Here is a 21,296-nt window from a genome sequence, read left to right as displayed (position 1 = left end):
TGTTTTATTTTTAAAATGTTTTCAATTTTACAATTTACTTATTTTTGTTCAATATAAGTTTTTTTAATCAAATTTATTTACTTAATGTCAACTTAATTTGTGCTTGTAGGTTGCTCAAAGATGTGCTTAATGATCAAATATTACAACGTAAACAATTTGGTTACACTAATACTTTTAGATGGATGGATGGGTGCAAGAAATCAAACCATCATTGATTTTATGGTTTCTTGCAAGGATCAAATGATCTTTTGAAATCCTTGGATGTCTCACACAAGATAAAGACAACTGAGACTTTGGCTCTAACAATAAAGCAAGTTGTGATGGAGGTCAAGGTTGCTAATTTGATGCAGATAATAACCGACATTGCAACAACACATCTAGAAGTGGGCAGTATCCTCCAAGATAAGTAGAACACACTTTATTAGTCTCCTTGTATAACACATGTCCTTGACCTTCTTTTGGAGGACATAGGAAAATTGAATTGGGTGAGACTAGTAGTCAAAGATGCAAGAAAGATAACAAAATATATCTACAACCATCCTTGGGGTCTTTGCTTGATGAGAGAATTCATCCATGGGAAGGAGTTGGTTAGATCTACTACCACAAGGTTTGCAACAATTTTTTTATTGTTGCAAAGTGTTATTAGTTCTTTGAATCCTTTGAAGTCATTGTTTGTAAGTACACAATGGCTAAACTCAAGTTATTCATAGAAGTTTGATGGACAGAGTATTGCATACATCATCATCTTTGACATTGACTTTTACGATGGTGCTACAAAAATTGTGAAGATAACTTGAAAGCTTCAAAAGTTGAATATTTAATTGTTGTATTCAATAATTAACTATTTCATTATTAATTTCACTCTAATCTCTACTTAATGATAATCTTTTTCTACTTTTCAATTGTAGGTGACAGAGTCCTCAGTTAAAATTCTCCATTTGGTAGATGAGGAGCAAACTGCAATGGGGTATCTTTATGAGGCCATGGATACGGCCAAAGAGGCTGTAAAAAACTACAAGGGGGACAACCTCAAACTCGATCGCATATATGAAATGATTGATAGGAGGTGGAACAATCAACTCCACCAACCCATCCACGTGCCACGTTACTTCGACCCTTATTTTTTGCTTCTCTCCATCCTATGGGGATCCCAATGGAGAGGTCACATAAGGCTTCATTGATTGCATGACTAGATGGTACTTGATGTTGAGGTGAGAGACCTCATTGTGCCCAAGATGGAAATGTATTAGAATGCAAAGAGGAAAAATATTCTCCCCAAACTTAGCAAGAAGAGGAAGGAACATTCAAACACCACATACAATATTTGGATTGTTTGCATCTTTCACATGCATAAGTAGATAAAAACTAACGTATTAAAATATGCTCTCACCTTGTCTTCTAACTCTTTACTATTTATCTTGCATATGCTTGGTGGCAAAAATTAGGGTCGAAATATTCCAAATCTGCAAAAACTTTCCATTCACACAAAAAAGTGAAACAAATTAGTACAGAGATCCCTCAATGACCTTGTTTGTGTGCATTATAACCTTAAGTTGCGCATAAGAAAGAGAGCTAACAATAGTTAGTCCACTTGATTTGGATGACATAGATCCCTACTGTGATTGGACATCACAGGAGTAGTCTCCGTTGTTCGTAGGCGATTATCTATGATTTGGAGAGGTAGGCTATGGAGGAGGGTGGATTCGCAGTGGGATTGGATGTCATTGACGAGGATGAGGGCACTGAGAGTGAGGATACAAATGATGAACCATTGCCAATGTCAACACAACCTACATCCAAGATGGAGGTCCAACCACAACCACACCAGTCTTCTAGGGCTAGAGTCCCTCCCACTCAAGTAGTTTTTACTAGAGTTGTTGGGAATGGGAAGGGGAAGAGGGAGATGTAACCTATTTTGATATTGTACTTGACACTTGTATGTGCTTATAGTTTGACAAAGGCAATTTGTTATTTTTATTTTTCTTTAGAAGTTTAGAGTTCAGACTACCAAACTATGGCTACAAGCCATCAACATCCAACATAAGGATGCGATTTTTTATCCTATTTGCATCTATATATACTTTGATCAAATTGTTTGGTTTGTTTACTCATTTACTAACTCATTAGCATCTCATTAAATTTTGCAAAATAAATACATTTCCAATTAAACTTAAGAAAATTTTTAAGTTCTCAGTATATTGCCCAGAAATTCCAAATTTATCTTTGATATTTGCCAAAAAAAAAAAAATTCCACTCAACAATAAGTTGCCGATAACGATAAGTTGAACTATGCTTCTCATAACAATCTTAGTTTTGCAGAATCTAACGATTAAGATGGTACAAATCATCATTTTAGTCAGAACTTGTCACTTTATTAATAAACATTTTGGGTTCCTCATCTTGGCATTCTTGAAGATTCCATAGATAAAAGCATTGTGTTAAACAACACTAAGTTGTTATACTGCAGAACTTCATCATGAGAGTTTAAAGTGTCTTAATTAAAATGGCGTCTACCCTGAAAAAGTATATATTGAATGCTGCAAAAAATAATCTATCTGAAGTCACGGTCCTTCCTATTATTCCTCAAACAATTTGCATGCTTACTCTTAGCTGCCTTCCTTGTAATGCCTATTGATCAAAGAACTACCACAGCAAAATCAGGCGTGGCATCCCATGTCCTGATTACAAACAAAGCTCATAAGCATCACATGTCCTTACAGTGCCGTTTAACCAGGCTATTTAAAGTCACTAAATTAATAATTATTTTCCCTGTATTTCCTTGAACAAAATAATAGCTAGTGTTGCTCTAAGTGCAGACGAAACAATCAAATGAATATATTGAGCATAGATGTTGTGAGAGATACCATTATCGAGCATTTTGTTATAGAAGTTCCAGGCTGCAACATCAGAATCCAATTTTTAAATGGATAATAACAATAGAATTGTAATATTTAAACCACATGGAAGACTGAATGGCATCACAATTAACATTCATTGGAATATATAAACAGCAGGGTACCTAAAAATCAAAAGCATCTGGATGGTGGCCATTCCTTGAGATTGTGACTTGTAGCCGACACAATGCTTGAGGAACTTCCTAGCCTGGAATATAACGCAAGAAGTCATTTCAATCTGCAGGATAATCCTTTGGCCTATAGACATTAAAACATCTAGCATGGAACCAGCACTGACACCTATTCTGAATATTGCGTGTATGACATGATCAACAGTCACATTGTGAGGTATATTATGAGAAGAAATAATTTGGATACTTTACTCAACGCCGTGCAGAGATTCTGCACTAGTTTTGTATACTTGAAGTTACAAGTATGGAAGGACAGGAAGCAATCTGACAGTCTTATTCATCACTCCTCTCTTCCAGCTGCATAAGTTGCACATTCATGTTGAAAGCAAATGTAGTCATTCACAAAACGTGTGGTAGTCATGCCAAGTAATGAGTTTTCATTATATACTATGGAAAAGGAGCATGTGGAAGAAGCAATAAAAATGAGAAAAAAATTGAAGCACATTTGGAATTTTGTATACATTAACCAAGAACATAGAATAATAAAAAAGTAAGATGCAAATTTAAAAAGATCGGAATATTATTTACCTTTCTTGTTTCCCCGCTTCATTCTATTAATGGCAGTCTACCATTTAAGTTTGTGTACAACTGATAGTCCTCTCTCTGCATAAAGAATATGCATTCAAATTAGGGACTACAAGCATAAGTCCTGCTCTACATGAAATTTGGTCACTATATACATTTATTTCTTCTGAAGGCATTTATGTGAACTCAAAATGAACAAAAAATAACCAGTCAGAAAGATAAACGGAAAGGACATATACCATCAAGCTCTGCAGTGGCAAATGGATATAGTTCATAATAAGAAATGAGAATAGTCAGAATGAATGTTCATCACTTAAATTCAAGTCATCGATTGCAGTCAACAACATGCAGCAGAACAAACAATTCCAATTAGAAGATTGTGTTTTAACTTTCCTAATATCCTATGAGAGTGCTTTAATCCATCTATGACGCTGTCACGCATTTAGCTTTTCCAAGCTTCTTATGTATATAATCATGGTTGAAAATTTCAGACTTGGCAATAACTTACAGACGCAAAAAAATTCAAAAACACACTAGACAAATACTAAGAGAATTTTGATTTTCTAAATATTTATAAAAACATGTAAATATATATTTCAGAAACATGCATACAATTACATCACTTATGCTTCATTTAAAGATGCCCTAAGCTGTGAAATAAATTCAAGTCATCCATTGCAGTCAACAATATGCAGCAGAATAAACAATTTCAATTAGAAGAATCTGTTTTAACTTTCCTTATGTCCTATGAGAATGCTTTAATCCATCTATGATCACTGTCATACATTTAGCTTTTCCAAGCTTCTTAGATATATAATCATGGTTGAAAATTTCAGACTTGGCAATAACTTACAGACGCAAAAAAATTCAAAAACACACTAGACAAATACTAAGAGAATTTTGATTTTCTAAATATTTATAAAAACATGTAAATATATATTTCAGAAACATGCATACAATTAAATTTATTGAACCTGTAACTGATTTCCTTCAACATTGATTAAAATTTAAGTTCGATACATATCCAGTTTCAATATTAATAAAAATGACAATTTATATTTTATTTATTTATGTTGAGAGAACAAAACAACCTCTAATCACTTTTGCAACTTGTTGGTAATGGTAGAAATGAATCAGAGTTGCACAGACGAATTGACCTTTATTGGCCACGAATCAAGGATCAGGGAGCATCCATTTTGTAAAATTGCCTGGGGCACAATATCAATCTCATCCTTTGAATGAATCATGAGCTTTGCACTCAACAAGATACAATCTTTAGTGGACACTTTGAATCATTCAACTTTGCCAATAGACTGAGGGTCGTTTGACTCAAATTATAATTGAAATGTTCTTAATCTGTAAATTTCTTCTACAAGTAAAGCTCAAAAACTGTTTTTGTTGTGTGGATATCCTCAAACTAGATGATAGTGATATTGATTGTTGTCAAAGAATAATATTATCCTTGATAGGAATGTTAGGGATGCAACCATGATAGGAATATGATGAAACCCTCGCTAATCTCTCCCTTTCTGCCTCCTCAAACATTGCTACTTCCACTGTCCATTCCATTGCCATCCTTTCCAAAGCAGTAATATCATTAATGGTAAACAACATATCCACATCCTCAGCAACCCATTCTAGAAATGGATTGACATCATAAAGGTTAAGTGCCTCATGTGTCTCTATAATGTCCCCTTTCTAAGTTGCTGACAGCTTGATGGCCAGTAGCCTATTCACAGGTTCCTGTAGGCTAATGTGGTTTGGTTAGAGAAGTCCATGGGTTTTGGAAACCTGTGTTGCAACCTATATGACCTTTCCAGGTGTTGCTTTGAGCTTAAGACATTAGAAGATTCACAATGGCACTTTGTGGGGTGTTTTCAAACACCAGTTATGGCTAATTTTAGTAACTCGCAATTTTGGAACTGACTTGGTCTTTTGGTAGTGGTTAAGCCTTGGCATAGTCAGTTGATGCATCTAAAGTAGTTTGGTGATTATTATAATCTGAGATTTATTTTATTCTAAACACTAATAATATTAAAGGTGACTTTATAAAGTGGATGCCGAAGGGATATAAGGAAATAGTATAAAGGTAAATTAATGTTAAAACTTGAGTTTATATGGGGCATCCAAAACGGAAGACCTAAGGGAACTAATAAAAAAATTTGAATGATTTAATTTTCCATGGTGGGCATGGGCGAGCAAATAAAAGAACTTTGTAAGCTCTTGCATTCTATACTTGAGAGTCACTAATAGGTTGGTGACTTTGTTCATCCAAGGGCTCTCTGAGGATAAAAGCCCTCATAGAGGGCATCAACTGTGTGTGAAACTAACTCCAGACCTTGCTGCTCTGATTCTGCCATTACTTTGGAGCTTATAACTTGGAAAAAAACAAGCAATTAAGGCTGCAAATGAGGTTCATAACAAAGGATAAAAGTTTGAAGTTTCAAAGACAAGTCTGAAAAAACAGGTTGGCAGACGTGTCAAGACAATTCTGAAGACATGTCTCAGAACCTGAAAACACCAACCCACAAACCATGCAAAATGCAATCTAGATTATCTTCCCTATGATCTGATAATCAAGATTATGCCTAAAAATTGAACTAGTTTTTACAACAAATTCTAAAGATAAATCTAAAGATTCTTGATACAGACCACTTGAACTTGGAAAATCAGGCCATGGATTCTGTCATGAACCCAAAATGACATATGGCTAATGTAAATAGAGATACTATTTTAAATATAAATATATTCAATTCATTCTAAATAAATTAGTGTGACCCATTAATAATTATAGTGTTAACTATTTGCACCATATAATATTGTATTGAGTTACTATCGATACTTTACAATAAAGAAATAATAACATACATATTTAATATGATAAGAAATAATCATATCACATATAATACTAACTATTATGGAAATCATATTTAATTTCCACTTATAAATAAGTTGCTCATAATAATGAGTCAAGTGTCACGACCCGTGACTATGAATTAAGTTTATAAATCATAGGAGGGGCATTGAATTAAGACATAAACTTGAGTGGACAAACAAAAGGTTTTAGGAGATATCGAGGAACACAATGTGTGGCACAAAGTGCAATTATATATACCAAAGTTTACTGAATACTACAAGGACACAAGGGCCTAACCTTCGGCAACTTATCTCATTTGAAGAATACTACAAAACCAAAATCATGGAAAGTAAACAGAACAATCATGTCGATGAAGATCTTCAGGAGAAGATAAATAAAGTTAAACTACCATGCTTTGATGGGTCAGGAGAGGAAACTGCTCACTCATGGGTGCAAAAGTTAGATACGTATCTATCATACAGTCCTACGACAGAAAAAGGTGCTATTAAGTTTTCCATACTTCGTTTAAGGGGGTCAGCGCACAAATGGTGGCACTATGGCCAGAATTCCTTAGGACTCAAAAGAATTACCACCTATAGTGAATTCACTCAAAAATTGATGAGCAGGTTTGATCAAAGAGATTTTGAAAGGTACTTCCAAGAGTTAACTCACCTCAAACAATCTGAGACAGCGGAGGAATTTTCTAATAAGTTCCAAGACCTATCAGTAATGGTTCCAAACCTATCTCAAAGTCAACTCACTCATCTTTTTATAGGACTTAAAGATGCCATCAAAAACCATGTAAATCTCTTGAACCTTAGAACTTAGAGGAAGCCATCCAAAAAGCAAAGAAGGTTGAAACTAATAAGATAGATGAGAGACCTAATTATCTCAAAACAACTTTCGACCATAAAGAGACGACGACGGATGAGCAAGAAAAGAGATGTCACCTGTGTCATAAACCATAGAATGTTGGTCATAAGTGCCCAAAGAGAGATGATCTATTAAAGAAAAGTTGTGTTTCAAATCTAAAGAGCCTTGGGAGTGTAATCATCGATGTAAGAGAGGACAAATGAATACAATAACATGTAACAAAGAAAGCCCCAACAAAAGGGGTGGATTTGATGTACAAAAACTAGCAGTCATTACTCAAGAAGATGGGGATAATCCCTTTCGAATCAAGAGTTCATTCTAAGGTTATTAGATCTACATTAGAACAATTTGTATTGCTTGAGGACAAGTGAAATTCAAGAGGGGAGGATTGTCAAGAACCCAGAATGACATATGGCTAATGTAAATAGAGATACTATTTTAAATATAAATATATTCAATTCATTCTAAATAAATTAGAATGACCCATTAATAATTACAGTGTTAACTACTTGCACCATATAATATTGTATTGACTTACTATCGATACATTACAATAAAGAAATACTTATAATAACATACATATTTAATATGATAAGAAATAATCATATTACATATAATACTAACTATCATGGTAATCATAATTAATTTCCACTTATAAATAAGTTGCTCATAATAATGAGTCAAGTTCAATTAAGTTTATAAATCAAAGAAGGGGCATCAAATTAAGACATAAACCTGAGTGGACAAACAAAAGGTTTTAGGACATATCGAGGAGCAAAATACATGGCACGAAGTGCAATTATATATACCAAAGCTTACTGAATACAACCAAGGAGACAAGGGCTAAGTGGAACACATGTCAGACTAGGAAGGATTGGTTTTTGGAAAAGAAAGATTGTGAGCACAAAGAAGTTCAACCACTGCATACACCGCCTAACCTTTGACAACTTATCTCATTTGAAGAATACTACAAAACCAAAATCTTGGAAAACAAACAGAAAAACCATGTGGATGAAGACCTTCAAGAGAAAATATATAAAGTTAAACTACCATGCTCTGATGGGTTCGTCGACGAAACTGCTCAATCATGGGTGCAATTGTTAGATACATATCTATCATACAGTCCTATGATAGAAAAAGGTGCTATTAAGTTTTCCATAGTTCATTTAAGGGGGTCAACATACAAATGGTGGCACTATAGAAAAAGTTCGTTAGGACTCAAAACAATTACCAACTATAATGAATTCACTCAAAAAATTGATAAGCGGGTTTGATCAAAGAGATTCTGAATGGTACTTCCAAGAGAGAACTCACCTCAAACAATTAGAGACAGTGGAAGAATTTGCTAATCAGTTTCAAGACCTATCAATAATGGTTCCAGACCTATCTCAAAGTCAACTTGCTCATCCTTTTATAGGACCTCAAGATGCCATCAGAAATCATATAAAACCTCTTGAACCTTAGAACTTACAGGAAGCCATCCGAAAAGAAAAGAAGGTTGAACTAATAAGATAGATAAGAGACCTAATAATCTCAAAATAACTTTCAACCATAAAGAGACAAGGATGGACGAACAAGAAAAGAAATGTCGCTTGTGCCACAAACCATGGAATGTTAGTCATAAGTGCCCAAAGAGAGATGATCTATTAAAGAAGGGTTACGTTTAAAATGTAAAGAGCCTTAGGAGCATAATCATCGATGGAAAAGAGGACAAATGAATAAAATAACATATAATGAAGAAAGCCCCAACAAAAGGGGTAGATTTGATGAACAAGAGCATGGTGCACTAGTAGTCATTACTCAAGTAGATGGGGATAATCCCTTTTGAATCAAGATTTCATTCTAAGGTTATTAGATCTACATTAGAAGAATTTGTATTGCTTGAGGACAAGCAAAATTCAAGAGAGGCAGACTGTCATGAACCCATAATGACATATGGCTAATGTAAATAGAGATACTATTTTAAATATAAATATATTCAATTCATTCTAGATAAATTAGAGTGACCCATTAATAATTATAGTGTTAACTGCTTGCACCATATAATATTGTATTGAGTTACTATCGATACTTTACAATAAAGAAATACTTAATCATATTACATATAATACTAAATATTATGGTAATCATATTTAATTTCCACTTATAAATAAGTTGTTTTTAATAATGAGTCAAGTGTCGCAACCCACGACAGTGAATTAAGTCTATAAATCAAAGGAGGGGCATCAAATTAAGACATAAACCTGAGTGGACAAACAAAAGGTTTTAGGAGATATTGAGGAGCACAATATGTGGCATGAAGTGCAATTATATATACCAAAGTTTACTGAATACTGCCAAGGACATGAGGGCAAAGTGGAAGACACGTTAAACTAGGAAGGATCGGTTTTTGGAAAAGGAAGACTGCGAGCATGAAGGAGTTCAACCATTGCATACACCGCCTAACCTTTGACAACTTATCTCATTTGAAGAATACTACAAAACCAAAATCATGGAAAATAAATAGAAAAATCGTGTGGATGAAGACCTTCAGGAGAAAATAAATAAAGTTAAACTACCATGCTTTGATGGTCAGGAGAGGAAATTGCTCAATCATGGGTGCAAAAGTTAGATACGTATCTATCATAGAGTCCTATGACAAAAAAAGGTGCTATTAAATTTGTCATACTTCATTTAAGGGGGTCAGCACACAAATGGTGGCACTATAGCTGAAATTCTTTAGGACTCAAAAGAATTACCACCTATAGTGAATTCACTCAAAAAATTGATGAGCAGGTTTGATCAAAGAGATTTTGAATGGTGTTGTGAAGTTTTCACATCATTGCCCCAAAAATTTTGGGGACCCCCTTTTTTATTGCCTTGGCAATAATTTTTTGAAGTTGTCCAAAAATTTCTAATTTTAGAAAATTTTACACCTTGGACACCTTCAGGTCAAGAGGGAGGAGGTTAAATTTATTTTTCGCCTGGTCTTAGCTCGATTTTCCAGAATAACCAATTTTATCCTTAGGCCAAACAAATTTCAAAGAACAACACTTGGCAAGATAAAATTGTAAATTTTGTACTTAGATAAAAAAAAATTTGAAAACTTGGATATAATTGTATAAACTTGAATAATTTTCAAAAAATGGAATTTTTGTTATATTTGGGTTTTTAGGAAAATCTTTAATTCTTTTGGTGAAAAACAAAAATTGTGAAGGTGAAATCAAATTGGAAAATTGATTTTAGATTCTAGAGAAATGATTTATTTCTGTTAAAAAAATAAAATTGCATAGCAAAATCGATTTTGGATTAAATTGCAAAAATTGACATTAAATGGATTAAATTTGCCTTTAAGATTTTGAAGTCTTTAAAAAATTAGTAATTTAAAATTGAAAGAATTGCTTTGGCTTGCAAAATCCAATTTTTAATGATATATTAATTACTAAATCATCATTAAATGGAAACATTTAGCATCTCCAAGGTGTTATTTACTTTATTTTTTGCAATTTTTGGTCTAACCGATAATTTAAAAATGCAAATTTCATTGTGGCAAAATTAATTTTTAACTAAGCATTTAATTGGGGTCAAATTTGTGTTCTAATAAATGTCTTTTGCTTCTAGGGTGCAAGTCAACCAGCTAAAGAGAGCAAGCAAATTGGGTATAAGAGGAAGCTCTTTCCTCTTATCTCCTCATTCCTCATTCTTCCTCTTCATGGTGTTTGGCAATTTAGACTAAGGAGCAGATTTCTTCTTCCTTGGACGATTTTTGCAAGGGTAGATTGGTATTTTCCTTGGATGATTTTTTTGCAAGAGCAGCTTTGTACTCTTCTTGCTTGCTGAATTTTGAGAGAGCCGAATTTTGTGGGAGCCGAAATTTGTGGAAGACAAATTCTGAGTTTCAAGAGGGTTTGCGATTTTCTCCTAGAGATTGGACGATTTTTTTGGTGAAGAAAACAAGCGATAAAGTCTGATTATTTGGCACATGCATGGGCAATTTCAAGTGGACAGAATTTTGATTTCTTCAACTAGGGCATCAATATTTGCAAGGGGTTTGAAATTCTCAAGTTTGATCCTAAATTCCAAAAGAGGACTTGGCCATTGGTAAAAGTAAGTTCAATTCATTTAGAGTTGAAAGGGGTCCTTAAGCGGATTTCGCTCTTTTGTTCTTGTCTAGATTTGTGTCCTTTAGTTCTGATTGCATTCATCATCCACCACTTCATCATCCCATCCTAGGTTGAAGATTGGAGATTGATAAGGGTAGAATCCATGATAGGACATTTGAAGAGGAACAAATAAGCTAGACCACCCTAGATATGAAGTTGGGAGATATAAGTGTAGTCCATCCTAAGGCAACAGCGAGGCAGAAATAAGTGGTAGCCCCAGGTTGAAGATTGGAGATTGATAAGCGTAGTGATAGGACTTGGTGAGGTAGACCCAGGTTGAAGATTGGAGATTGATAAGCGTAGTGATAGGACTTGGTGAGGTAGAAATAAGTGTAGAATCCATCGATAGAAAGAAGGTTGGAGATCGATAAGGGTAGTCCATATCACTTAGAATGAAGGGGCAGAAATAAGTGTTTATGATGGTAGATATTAGTGCAAGAAAGAACCCTAAGGGAACAAATACTAAGAAAGATAGAGGATATGATGCCCAAAACAACTTTCTTCTCGAAAATGAGGCGAATAACCGATACCAATGTTGGTACAGTAAATATGATACAGGTAAAGGACAAACTAAAGGAAGGACAATTCCCTATGGCAAAGATCTACAAAAGAAGAATTGGCTGCACGAAAGAAAGAAAGGAGTCACCAAGTTATCGAGGCTCACAGTGGCAGGCTTCAAATCAGAATATGGCGATCTCATGGTGCTTCTCAGCCAGATCATGGGCCTAGCTCAAAGTATGCAATCCGAAAACTAGATGTACTTCTTTATTGTTGAAATTGCAAATGGAAAGGGCAAATTTGATTGGGCTAGAATTATAAGTGAAAATCTAGAACTACAACTTAGGGCAATGCAAAACTAAAAGCAATTCCACATGGGGTCCTAGTCCTTCTATTTGATTGCAAGCTGGAAAAGGTTCAAGTGTGAGCTTTCGTGAAGAATGAAATTGGGTGAAGGGTGAATTTGATTGAAGATTAAGATTCAAGAAGCCCCGCAATTTCAAGAAAGAGAGGATTAGTAGAAGAGATTTGAAAATATTTGAGGCTAGGCAAGACTTGGCCATTCGTGCAAGCTAGCTTGGTTGAATTCGAATGGGAATGTTGGAAGACCAAGAAGGCAAGGATAATGGGGGAGGTTAAGTTCGATTTCAAGGTAGTGGCCAAGAGCGAGGCTCTCAAGTTGCAAAGAAGTCAGCATCTAGGGAAGCCACCAAGGCCAAGACAAGATTACCCCAAGTGCATGAAGGCCTCATCCTTTCAAGGTCAAAACATCAAGTACAAGCAAGTTCGAGTGGTGATGAGAAAGTTTCTAAGGACAAGCTCAAGCATCCAAGGCTTCACCTTATCTCAAGGATTGAATAAATTTATAAGATAAGGTTGATGAGGTGGCACTTTCATGTGCATGCAATCAAATCATGCCAAGTGTCCTATGTTCTCACTGGTTGACAAATTATTGTAATTTTCTTATTGGCCCACAAAGTTGGTGCCCTCATGTAATTGGTTGAATAATGGTAACCCTAATTAGGGTTTGTAAGATATAATCTTGGCCCTTGATTTTGCCTCTTAATCTCGGCCATTCATTGTAATTTGGGGCCTCTATATAAGGCCATTTGCTCTCATTTGTAATGGTCGGAGAAAATTGTTGCATAAGATAATGCCAAAATTACCTCTCTTTATCATTGTTGTGACTTGCATGGTGATTAAGAACATTTGGTATTGTTGCATGGTTTCTACTTCTACTAGTTAGAATAAGATTTTCATTTTAAAGTTGCTAAAATAGATTTCATTTCAAGTTGCTAAGTAAGATTAAGAGTGGATGGATAGTTGCACGGTAGCATTAGTGGATGTTTGATAGGGATCAATAACTAGGCCACTAGCATCCTAGCGGCTTGTTGGGAAGCCTTGTGTGGTAAACTAGTTTATTTTCTTTTGAATCATTACATCTATAGAGGTGGAGCCGCTGGTTAACTTTCATTAGATTCGATCCCCGTCCATTTGCTAATCTTTCCATTCATAGGAGTAGGAGTAGAATAGCAAGTAGTTTAGGAGTTGGAATTTTGAAGAAGAGAGTTAGAAAGGCACAAGTTATAAGAACATTCACCCTCCATCACCATCACCCTCTCCATCAACATCATCTAGTATTCACACCGAATCACCATCACCATCATTCCATCAAAGTCCAAGTTATCCTCAAACAAACAGCATAAAGTCGCCTACGTGATTACCAGAAAATCACATCGATATACTGAGTTAGTATCCACAGGTGTAAGGAACATTGGAGTTATTCTCATGTCCCATGAGTATTAACTTTTCAAGAGAGGAATTGTGTGTTTGATACAAAGTAACGAGAATCGGAATCGTATCGGAATCGGCACGGCCGAATCGAATCGTGAATCGGGGGTGAATCGCCGGTGAATCGGCGATGAATCGGCAAATTTGAAAAAACCCTTTAAATGTAGAGATTTTAACAATTTAAGCCTTATTTCATGCACCCTTTATTGAATATAACTTAAACACACTATAACATCATCAAATAGAAGTTGAAACTTAACATATATAAACATGGAAGTTTGTGTTTACCACATGGGGTAAAGAGTTTTTATAAGACAGCTTCACATCCAACACCTACTCCAAGTGCTTCAAAGCATATCACCCCTCTCGAAAGGCTTGCTCTATTGTTCTCTCCACCACAGACACTCCATGCTTGCAACAGCTTCAGGTCTCATCAACTGGTGAGACTTCCCACGACTGATAACCGCAGCGACTGGGGGTCTAGGGGGCAACGCCCCCAGCGGGGTCGAGGGGCAGCGCCCTCGCGGGGTCCTGGGGCAGCGCCCCGGGCGCGCTCCCTGTCGCGATACAGGGCGGGGTCGAGGGGCAGCGCCCCCGTCGCCAAAACCAAATTTGCACTTTGAAACCCACACAAAACTATATGGAACACAGTGTTTTTGTGATTTTCTTCTGATCCCACACTCTTTCTGGGAACCGCTGATGTTTTACTACCTGATTATGTCTTTCCCTTCCCTTGGGCATCATCCGTTATGCATTCTAAACATTTTTTATTTGTTGTCGTTTTTTTTTTTTTTTTTTTTATAACCTATGGTTCTTTTCTCTTCTCTCTTCTAGTCATGCTTAACAATTAGAAGGCCCTTTAGGGTTATAACAAAGAGGAAAGGTAAAAAAGAAAGCAAAAAACATAAGCGATTTTTTTATTATTTCCAACTAAACATGCATGCTGTTGCCAGCCGATTTTTGGCGATTTCTAATGGCGATTCAGGCGATTTTTTGAGTGAATCGCCGATACATGCGATTCAGGCGATTCACCCGATGAAATCGCCGATCACGATTTCCGACTCCAAAAAAATCGGGGTGCATGAATCTGATCGCTGAATCGGCGATTCACGCGATTTTAGCACGATTCTCGTTACTCTGGTTTGATACTCCGTATCAAATATTCAATTGCTAATATGTTATGTGGTACAAAAACTAATATCAACAAATGGTACTTCCAAGAGTTAACTCACCTCAAACTGTTAGGAATAAGGTGTCTCAACCTTGGATAATTTCTATTTTTATTATTTGTTTTATATATGTATTTTTTGCAAATAATGTAATTAAGTGTGAGTGTACATGTCTAGTTGGCATGTTGATGTGTCACTCCACTTGCATGAGTCGGCATCTTGACCTATGACGGATTCCTATGGCGTGTAAGAGCTATCTTTGGAATATTTAATTGTGTAAGGAGATCATGACTAAAATGGTTATGACGGATTCCTATGACGTGTAAGAACTATCTTTGGAAGATTTAATTGTGTAAGAAAATCATGATTGAAACAATTATGACGGATTCCTATGACGCGTAAGAGCTATCTTTCAAAGATGCCCTAAAAACAGAAAGTGCATTATACAAGCACTTTGAGGGCTATAGATAATGAAGTGTGTGAGTAGTGTATTGCTGGTTGCTACTGGATAAGTCTTCCATGTCCTGAAAGAGCTTGCACTGTAAGTGTGTTGTAACCTTCGAGTTGAAGATAATAGATTGTGCAAGTTTTGGAGGGGTGGGGTTGTTTTACCAAAAGGTTTTTCCCCACCGGCATATCTCTGTGTTTGTATTTTCTTTCTCTATATATTTTCTATATTCATGGTTGACTGCAATATTATTGTCTACATAATATCTAATCTAAAATTGTAAGGATTTGAAAGAATTTGCACAATACTTTCCTTAAGGGATTAGTGTAGGAAGTTGTTTCTACACTTGAGTTTCCTTACGAGTGGTATCAGAGCTTGATCAACTTTTAATCCTAGTTGTTGGGTAGGGTTTTTTGAGCTAATCTCAAGTTTGAGTGGGAGTTTTGTGTAGAGCATTCTAAATCTTATTTGCGGATTGAGACGGCTAGTTCATCATACGTAAAAATGGAGGTGGAGAAATTTAATGGTAGTAATTTTGAGTTGTGGAAACTCAAGATGGAAGACTTGCTTGAAGATCATGATCTATGGGAGGTAACTTCAATTGATGTGAGACCCGCAACAATATCTCAAGCAGATTGGGATCTCAAGGATCGAAAAGCTAAGGGTCTCATTAGACTCTGTCTAGCTGATTCAATTCTCCTGAATGTTCTTGATGAGAAGACTACAAACAGTTTGTGGACACGACTTGGGTCTATGTATCAGGCCAAATCTCTGGTGAACAAGTTGTTCCTGAGGAAGAAGTTGTATTCTCTAAGAATGGAGGAAGGAGGATCTATTATAGATAATCTAAATGCTTTTAATTTTCTGATTGCACAGTTGACATCATCTAGTGTCAAGATAGAGGAGGAGGATCGATGTATGACCCTGGTATGTTCCTTGTTGGATTCATGGGACCATCTTGTGATTAGTCACTTTCAGAATGGATGATGTGGTGTCTTCGCTATTATCTGAGGAGATGAGGAGAAAGTCTTCAAATTCGGCTAAGGAAGCTCTTGTTGTTTGTAGTAGATCCAATGACAGAGGGAAGCAAAATGTTAAGTCTAGAAAGGGTAGATCCAAATCCAGTGGAAAATCAAAGAATCCTGGAAAGTCCAAGGCAAAATGCTGGAACTATGATAAGACTGGACACTTCTGTAAAGATTGTAAAGAGTCAAAGAAGAAGAAGGCCTCAGATTCAGGTACAAAAAAATCTCTAGCCTTGGCAGCACATGCATCTAATGATGTGTGATTGATAGACTCGGGTGCTTCTTTCCACATGACCTCCCATCAAAGCTGCTTCTCAAAGTATGAAGTTTTCGATGGTGGAAAGGTGTACTTGGGTGATGATTCTCACCTAAAGATAGTTGGACGAGGACGGGTCACTATCAGATGATGGATGAGTAAAGGGGATCAACGAGGTAATGCACATCCCTGGTTTGGCACGAAACCTATTATCTATAAGTATGCTGAATGATGTAGGTGTGCAAGTTGTTTTTTCTAAAGATGGATGTAAGATGATGAGAGGAGCTATGGTGCTTTTGTAGCCTTGGCAGCGCACGCATCTGATGATGTGTGGTTGATAGACTTGGGTGCTTCTTTCCACATGACCTCCCATCGAAGTTGCTTCTCAAAGTATGAAGTTTTCGATGGTGGAAAGGTGTACTTGGGTGATGATTCTCACCTAAAGATAGTTGGACGAGGACGGGTCACTATCAAATTCCCTGATGGACGAGTAAAGGGGATCAATGGGGTAATGCACATCCCTGGTTTGGCACGAAACCTATTATTTGTAAGTATGTTGAATGATGTAGGTGTGCAAGTTGTTTTTTCTAAAGATGGATGTAAGATGATGAGAGGAGCTATGGTGCTTGCTAATGGTACTAGGAGAGGTACTCTGTTTTAGATTGATGCATGCATTTCTCAGTGTAATAGTTCTTTTGTTTCAAAGAAGAGAGGAGCTATCACTTCATCCCCACCATCTAAACAAGACGTAAAGAAGACTATGGTTATTGGTTCTGATGGCAATGCAACATGTGTACCTAAGGGTACAAACACATTGGAAGGAAAGCTTCGTGCAGAAAAGACAATGGTGTCGCATATGAGATTTGGCCACATTGGTGAGAAGGGTCTCAAAACCTTGAAGAAAAAGAACCTCGTTGAGGGGTTAAATGATTGTAATCTCGAGTTTGACTTCTACGAACATTGTGTCTACGGTAAACAAAATCGTGTTCAATTTTACTCTAGTTCTCACAAATCTTCTGATGTTTTAGATCTTATTCATTCCGATGTATTTGGTCCTATAAAAGTTCCTTCAATCTCCAAGTCTATATTTTTTGTATCTTTCATAGATGATTACAATAGAAGGACATGGATTTATTTCCTAAAAAGTAAGACACAAGTCTTTAGTCAGTTCAAGGAATTTAAAGCCCTTGTAGAGAATCAAACTAGTAAGAAGATTAAGTGTGTGAGAATTGACAATGGTGGTGAGTTTTTCTCAACAGAGTTCGAACAGTTCTGTAAAGAACAAGGTATTAAGAGCCATAAGACAACTCCTTATAGCCCACAGCAAAATGGAGTTGCAGAAAGAATGAACAAGACATTGATGGAGAAGGCTAGGAGTATGCTTAGTGGAGCTGGTCTTGAACAAAAGTTTTGGTCTGAAGCTGTGGCCACTGCTTGCTATCTGGTTAACAAATCTCCTACATCAGCTCTTGTTGGTAAGATACCCATGGAGGTGTGGTCTGGTAAGAAGCCTTCAATTAGACATCTTTATGTTTTTGGTTGTGAAACTTATGCACTTGTTCCCAAGGAGAAAAGATCTAAGCTGGATAACAAAGCTGTCAAATGTATTTTCATAAAATACAGTGTTGGTATGAAAGGATACAAGCTTTGGGACCCTGTGACTAGTAAGGTGTTGTATAGCAGAAATGTTATTTTTAGAGAGCTAACATCTTCTCCTATTGTGCTACAACCAGATGAAAAAGAAAAGAAGGAAGATATTGTTCAGTTGCCTCCTACCCTTGAGAAGACTGAACAGAAAGACCATGTTGGGTCTAATGATGAGGAGAGCTCTAGTAGCTCTGATAGTTTAGAAGAAGAGGAAGAACAACCTCAACCTCAGCCCTTGAGGAGATCCATGAGAGTAAGGAAGTAGCCAGAAAGGTTTGGTTATTCTATGTTATATTCCAATTGTGCCTTTGGTTTGATTACTAACACTAATGAGCCTAGATCTGTGAAAGAGGCTTTGGATATGGAAGATGCAGGTTCCTAGATCAAGGCCATGGATGATGAGATGGCTTCATTGGATAAAAACAAAACTTGGGACCTTGTACCTTTGCCTAAAGGACAGAAACCTATTGGTAGCAAATGAGTGTTCAAGAAAAAACTATGTGCAGATGGCAATGTTGAAGTTACAAAGCTAGATTGGCTGTGAAGGGCTATTCACGGGTAGAGGGAATAGATTATGGTGAAATATTCTCTCTTGTTGTAAAGTTGACATCCATATGATTTCTGTTATCTATTTCTGCATCATATGATTTAGAGATAGAACAAATGGATGTGAAGACAGCTTTCCTTCATGGTGATTTGGAGGAAGAGATTTATATGTCATAGCCTAAGCACTACATTGTTAAAGGTAAAGAATCTTTGGTTTGCAGATTAAAGAAGTCTTTGCATGGTTTGGAACAATCTCCTAGGATGTGGTACCTTAAGTTTGATGCCTTTGTGTTGTAAATTGGATTTGTAAGATCGAAATCAGATCATTGTGTTTAATTCAGAGTTGAAAATGATTGCCTTCTTATTGTTGCATTATATGTTGATGATATGTTGTTGTTTGGGAAGGGTAAGGGTATGATTTCTGATTTTAAATATTAGTTGTCAGCACAGTTTGAGATGAAAGATCTTGGGGCAGCAAGGTACATCTTGGGTATGGAAATCAATAGAGATAGGTCTAACAGAAAACTTTGGTTCAGTCAGAGTAAGTATGTGAAGTCTGTGTTGGAAAGGTTCAACATGGCAGATTGTAAACCACTGCGTGTTCCTGTTTCTATAGGAACAAAGTTATTTCTGTAGATGATTGTACAAAATCTCCTAGTGGGGTGGAGGACATGAGTAGAGTGCCTTATGCTTGTGCAGTTGGCAGTCTTATGTATGCTATGGTCTGTACTAGACTAGACATTGCCCAAGCAATGGGAGTTCTAAGCCAGTTTATGGCTAATCCTGAATGGGTACATTGGGATGCAGTTAAGCGAGTATTCGAATATTTGAGGGGTACATTAGATTACTCCATTTGTTATCATGGTAACTCTTTTGGAGCTTTCCATTTAGTTTGTATTTGTGGGTTTGTGGATTCAGATTGGGTGGGTGATATTGACAGCAAGAGATTCACCAATGCTTATGTGTTCACCATGTTTGGTGGTGCCATCAGTTGGATGAGTAAGCGACAACTTGTGGTTACTTTGTCCACTACAGAAGCTGAGTACTTGGCTGCTACTCATGCTTGTAAGGAATCCATTTGGCTTAGGAGACTATGTTCTAATATTGGTGTTGATGCAGGACAGATTACTATTTGTTGCGATAGTCAGAGTGCTATTTGCCTTGCAAAGAATCCAACTTTCCATGCCAAAACAAAGCACATTGATGTGCAGTTTCACTTTGTGAGAGATATGGTAGAAAATGGAAAGGTAAATTTGGAGAAGGTTTATACCATAAAGAATGTTGTAGATGCATTGATGAAACCAGTGGGCACAAAGAAGTTCAGATGGTGTTTGGAGTCTATAGGCCTTTCGGCCTATAGCGGTTAGTTCTTGTTATGTTCCTGTTGCTCTTACAAGGTGTTTGACAAGTGGGAGAATGTTAGGAATAAGGTGTCTCAACCTTGGATAATTCCTATTCTTATTATTTGTTTTATAAATGTATTTTTTGCAAATAATGTAATTAAGTGTAAGTGTACGTGTCTGTGTCACTCTGTTTGCATGTGTCAGCATCTTGAACTATGACGGATTCCTATGACATATTCCTATGGCGCGTAAGAGCTATCTTTGGAATATTTAATTGTGTAAGGAGATCATGACTAAAACGGTTATGACGGATTCCTATGACACATAAGAACTATCTTTGGAAGATTTGATTGTGTAAGGAAATCATGACTAAAAAGGTTATGATGGATTCCTATGACACGTAAGAGCTATCTTTGGAAGATGCCCTAAAAATGGAAAGCACATTATATAAGCACTTTGAGGGTTGTAGATAGTGAGGAGGTGTGTGAGTAGTGTATTGTTGGTTGCTACAGGATAAGTCTTCCATGTCCTGAAAGAGCTTGTAGTGTAAGTGTGTTGTAACCTTTGAGTTGAAGATAATAAATTGTGCAAGATTTGGAGGGGTGGGGTTGTTTTATCGAAAGGTTTTTCTCCACCGGCATAACTCTGTGTTTGTGTTTTCTTTCTCTATTTGTTTTTTGTATTCATGGTTGACTACAATATTATTGTTTACATAATATCTAATCTGAAATTGTAAGGATTTGAAAGAATTTGCACAATACTTTCCTTAAGGGATTAGTGTAGGAAGTTGTTTCTACACCTAAGTTTCCTTACACAAACAACCAGAGACAACGAAAGAATTTACTAATCAATTTCAAGACCTATTGGTAATGTATATATGTATATGTATATATGTACATATACTTTAGTTTTCAATAGTACTAATGCTCCATGATAATAATAGTATAGTCCATTGATATTAAATTTTTAAGGCCGATAGGTCATTCAAACATTTGATTTCATTGATTGGAATCATCCAATCAAAGCTACAATCATGAAATCTCCCTCTTAGCTAGGGAGGACGATTTCTATCCAAATAAAACAACACATTG

At 36.2% G+C, this 21,296-nt stretch overlaps 1 pseudogene across 2 annotated transcripts in view; it reads right to left on the bottom strand.

The window, feature by feature from the left end:
• Positions 1 to 2,350: 2,350 nt before the first annotated feature.
• Positions 2,351 to 21,296, bottom strand: part of LOC149569779 (pentatricopeptide repeat-containing protein At5g16860 pseudogene) — a 47,630-nt pseudogene continuing 28,684 nt past the window's right edge. Inside the window, exons 3-7 of one of the 2 annotated variants that reach the window (XR_016361769.1) lie at positions 3,614 to 3,688; positions 3,273 to 3,382; positions 3,020 to 3,102; positions 2,865 to 2,897; positions 2,351 to 2,678 (exon numbers count right to left, since the gene is read on the bottom strand). The product of XR_016361769.1 is annotated as a pentatricopeptide repeat-containing protein At5g16860 pseudogene, transcript variant X1 (transcript). The remainder of the gene's footprint in view (positions 2,679 to 2,864; positions 2,898 to 3,019; positions 3,103 to 3,272; positions 3,383 to 3,613; positions 3,689 to 21,296) is intronic. The other variant, XR_016361770.1, reaches the window with a different exon arrangement.

The sequence above is a fragment of the Cupressus sempervirens genome, chromosome 3, assembly GCF_028749045.1.
Source record: "Cupressus sempervirens isolate cs-2001-9-10 chromosome 3, ASM2874904v1, whole genome shotgun sequence".
In the NCBI taxonomy this organism is placed as follows: domain Eukaryota; kingdom Viridiplantae; phylum Streptophyta; class Pinopsida; order Cupressales; family Cupressaceae; genus Cupressus; species Cupressus sempervirens.
This window is presented reverse-complemented; position numbering and strand designations above follow the sequence as displayed.